The following is a 4,762-nucleotide window of genomic DNA, read 5'->3' on the forward strand; positions in this document are numbered from 1 at the left end:
CTGAACTGCTTCAGTCAGTAGAAGTAAAGTACTGAGTTTGATTTTTCACTTGTCTTTTCTTAACTACTCCCACCTCACCCTTTACCCCTACTGTCCAAATAATAAAGAAGCCTTTGTGTTCAGTAGAAATATTACATTGTAATATTACATATTATTACATATTACATGCAGAGATGTTGCAAATTGATTTGATTGACATCAGAGGACAACTAAGCATCCACAGTCCTTAGAGGAGGATGACTGAAGTAGGGTCAGGGATGAGAATGTGCCAACCTGACTTGAGCATGTATTAGGAGACTGAAGTCTTCTCAGAAGGTCTGTTCTTAAGAATTCATATCAAGATTTCATGACGAGTTAAAGAAATTTGAATCTATCATAGATTCCCGGTTTCCAGAGAACTGAAGGTTGAGAACTGAGTGCTTCCCCACATAGAAAGCACCTTTTTTTAAATTTAATTTAATTTTATTATTATTTTTTTAATGTTCTACAATCACTACCATAAAATTAAGATTTTATCCCCCCTACACTTACCCCCCACTACCCCCCTCCCTCCCCATGACAGCATACAATTCTGTATAGGTTCTACATATACTTTCCTATTGAGTACGTTTTCACTATAGTCATGCTATGTGGTCGAACTAAAACAAATGGAAGAAATCATATAAGAAATCAAAACATGATACACAAAAACACACACACACACACACAAACATGATCTGCTACATTCTGCCAATGACTTCCATATTTCTTTCTCTGAGTGTGGAAGGCATTTTGCCTTAGAAAACCACCACTGGGATTTTTTTTTTTTAATAAATTCTTGCGTTATTACGAAGTTCCAAGTCTACCAGAAAAACTCTTGCACACTGTGGTCGTTGCTGTGCACAAAGTTCTCCTGGTTCTGCTCCTTTCACTCAGCATCAGATCATATAAGTCCTTCCAGGCCTCTCTGAAGTCTTCCTGCTCATCATTTCTTATGGCACAATAGTACTCCATTACATTCATATACCATAATTTATTCAGCCATTCCCCAGTTGATGGGCATCCCCTTGACTTCCAGTTTTTGGCAACTACAAAGAGAGCTGCTATAAATATTTTTGTACATGTGGGACCCTTTCCCATTTTTATGATCTCTTGGGGATACAGTCCTAGTAGCATTATTGCTGGGTCAAAGGGTGTGCACATTTTTGTAGCCCTTTGGGCATAGTTCCAAATTGCTCTCCAGAATGGTTGGATGAGCTCACAGCTCCACCAACAATGAATTAGTGTTCCAACTCTCCCACATCCTCGCCAGTATTTATCATTTTCTTGTTCTGTCATGTTTGCCAATCTTATAGGTGTGATGTGGTACCTCAGAGATGTTTTGATTTGCATCTCTCTAATCAATAGTGATTTAGAGCATTTTTTCATATGATTATAGATATTTTTAATTTCTTCCTCTGAAAATTGCCTATTCATATCCTTTGATCATTTATCAATTGGAGAATGACTTGTATGGTTATACATTTGAGCCAATTCTCTATATATTCTAGAAATGAGGCCTTTATCCCCTAGCTTAGCCATAAAAATTCTTTCCCAGTTTACTACATCCCTCCAAATTTTGGTTGCATTGGGTTTGGTTGTGTAAAAACTTTTCAGTTCAATATAATCAAAATTATCCATCTTGCATTTCATAATGCTTTCTGTCTCTTCTTTAGTAAAAAATTCTTCCCTTCTCCATAAATCTGATAAATACACTATTCCTTGCTCCTCCAGTTTATTCGTGGTATCAATCTTTATACCTAAATCATGTACCCATTTGGACTTCATTCTTGTGTACGGTGTCAGGCATGGGTCTATGCCTAATTTCCACCACACTGTTATCCAGTTTTCCCAGCAATTTTTGTCAAACCGTGAGTTCTTATCCCAGAAGCTGGGGTCCTTGGGTTTATCAAATAGAAAGTATCTTCTTGGTGAATCTTTTCTTCACCATCTTGCTGAAAAGTTGCAAGTCTGGCATCTGGCATGAGATTGGGCTGTTGTTGACTCAGATATCTGAACAGATTCATTCCTTTGTCCATTTGCTTCCATCCTTATGTCCCTTGTGTTTGGAGAGACCAGTCAAGGAACTAGCTGCATTGGCTTGTACTAATTTCATGCTGTCATCCTTGGACTTTGAAGGAGAGGACCCTGATTCCCTAGTTCTCAGTGGGCAATATTCAGGCTTAAGCTTTTTGTCACCTAATCCTTGTGGATTCGAAATGACTGTCTATTGTTCTCTCTCCCACCTTTTCTTGCAATCAGTCTTGTTTTTATCCTCCTCAGTTTTCTTTTTCATTTGTGTCTTTAGGAAACAACTCTGGTGTTAAAATATTCTCATTATCCTAGTTCTGTTTACTTCACGTTCTTTCTTTCTTTTTTTCTGAGTTATGGAAATCTGGCTCTTTCCAGAACACTACTTTCTTCAATTGGGTGATCCTTTTACGTTCTCCTAACACATTGGACTAGGAGGAGGAATTTGGAATACCTCTATTCCTCCTTGTCATAACTCAGCAATCTCATACTATTTATAGTATATCACTCAGTCACAATCATCTACTACCCTCTAGGTAACTCTCCCTGTTATCTCAAGGACATGGAATTTATTCTTCTTTTCCACAAAAACTCCTGTCATCATCCGTGGGGAATGTACTAAACACGTTGATTGGTCCACTTGAACATCCTGACCTATTTCACCAATCTCCTTAACTTACATAACCTGCATCTTTACTATACTTTTATCTACTTAGAGGTTTTTATCTGCACAAAGAGTCCTCATTCTTTCACTTTCTTTCATCTTCATCCTCTTCTTACTCACTGACATCTCCCTGGTCGTTTCCAAACCAAACCAAGCCATTCTCTAAAGTTAAACTCTTAAGCAAGGGTTGTCTATGCTCATTACTTCTGTTTCATTTTTTTTAGACCCTTACTGTCTGATTTCTGATGTTATCATGTAACTGAATCTTCTCTAAGATCATCAATGATTTCAATGTCAAAATCCTATGGTCTTAGCTAATTTATGGGTACTATGTGGTAAAAATCCATCTAAGGGAAGATTATTTTATTGTGGAACACGTATATTGGTCAATTGACTTCTATAAAATTTTAATATACTTTAAAAAAATTTAATGGCCCTTTTCCATTCTAATTTTGTTTGATTTTTCTGCACATTTTGACACTATCAACCTCCTTTATATTTTTTTCCTTCCATGACTTTTGTGCCTGTTCTAAGGGGTTTCTCTTATCTGCCTGTGAAGTTCTGCTTCTTCTGATTCAGCATTATTAAACTCTTACCTTCTAAATATGAGTGCCTCTTAAAGCTTTGTTTTGTCTCCTTTTCTCTACTCTACACTTTCTCTTGGTGATTTAATAGCTCTCATGGATTCAGTTGTCTCCTAGAAAGGGGCTTCTTAAACTTTTTTCCATTGGAGGTCTTCTTTCCTGGTTGGCAGCATTGATTGACTTTGCATGTGCAGTGCCAAGTCCTTGTGCTTTGTATTCAGAAGCAAGGCTGCAGTGAAGTCATACAATGCAACATGATGAAGCGCTAACAGAAATACCTGAGATTCTTTATGTGTTAGGTTTTAATTAATTTTTTGGTGGTTGCATATTCAGAAACCTTTTACTATTGCCAAATTTTCTTGACCCCATGTGGGGTCAGAACTCACAGTTTAAGAAAAGCTGTCCTAGAAGAAGATTGTCAAATATGTACTGGAGACCTCTAAGTGGATATCCAATCTGCATCTCAAATTCATCATGTCCAAAGTAGAACTTGATTAATATCTCCCACATCTCCCTAGTACCCTGAATTCCTTCATCCTACTTGGCTTATTCCTTGCTAACCCTCCATCCTAGACTATTCCTACCATCTGCCTTTTCTACCCATGTGCTGCTTAGCAGTGATGAAAGAAGTCATGCAGCTATGTTGTCTGGATCTGCTACTAATCTGTATTACATAGCACAAATTTATCTATTAACAACTAGGCCCTCATTGTGACAAGGCGTTCCTTTTATTCCTCACTGATTACTTCACTCTCCGCAGTGATGATTCAAAATCAAGTCTTCTCTTTTCATGTCTCCCATATAACTCCCCCTACCAGAAAATCTTGCCTCATATACTAGGAAAAAAATAGACATCATTCATAGTGAATTCCTTCTTCTCCCCTTCTCTAAGTTCCTTGATATTATCCCCTATTTTCTCCTCTTCTACATCAGTTTATGAAAAGGAGAGGCAGGTAGGTGGTGTAGTGGATAGAGCACCAGTGCAGGAGTCAGGAGGACCTGAGTTCAAGTCTCACCTCAGACACTTGACACTCACTAGCTGTGTGACCACTTGACCCCAGTTGCCTCATCCTGGGTCATCTCCAGTCATCCTGATGAGTATCTGGTCACTGGATTCAGATGGCTCTGAAGGAGAAGTGAGGCTGGTGACCTGCACAGCCCTCCCTCACACAAAACAAAATCAAGTGCAAGTCATGTCATCGTTTCTCTGATGGCATGGTCTTCTTTGGCAACAAAAGACAAAACACACACATGAAAAGGGGGTGACCTTTTATTCACATAGGTGAATAAACTCCCACATGTACCATTGATTCCACCCTCTCCTGTCTCTTTCAGCAGATTGCCACCCCAATCATCCCTTTTCTCTAACCTTTAATTCCCTTTTGGACAGGCTCCTTTTCTGCCATCTACAAACATGTCAAAGGTCTCACTCATATTTAAATAAAACCATCACTTTATCCTACCC

The sequence above is a fragment of the Notamacropus eugenii genome, chromosome 1 (assembly GCF_028372415.1).
Source record: "Notamacropus eugenii isolate mMacEug1 chromosome 1, mMacEug1.pri_v2, whole genome shotgun sequence".
Classification (NCBI taxonomy): domain Eukaryota; kingdom Metazoa; phylum Chordata; class Mammalia; order Diprotodontia; family Macropodidae; genus Notamacropus; species Notamacropus eugenii.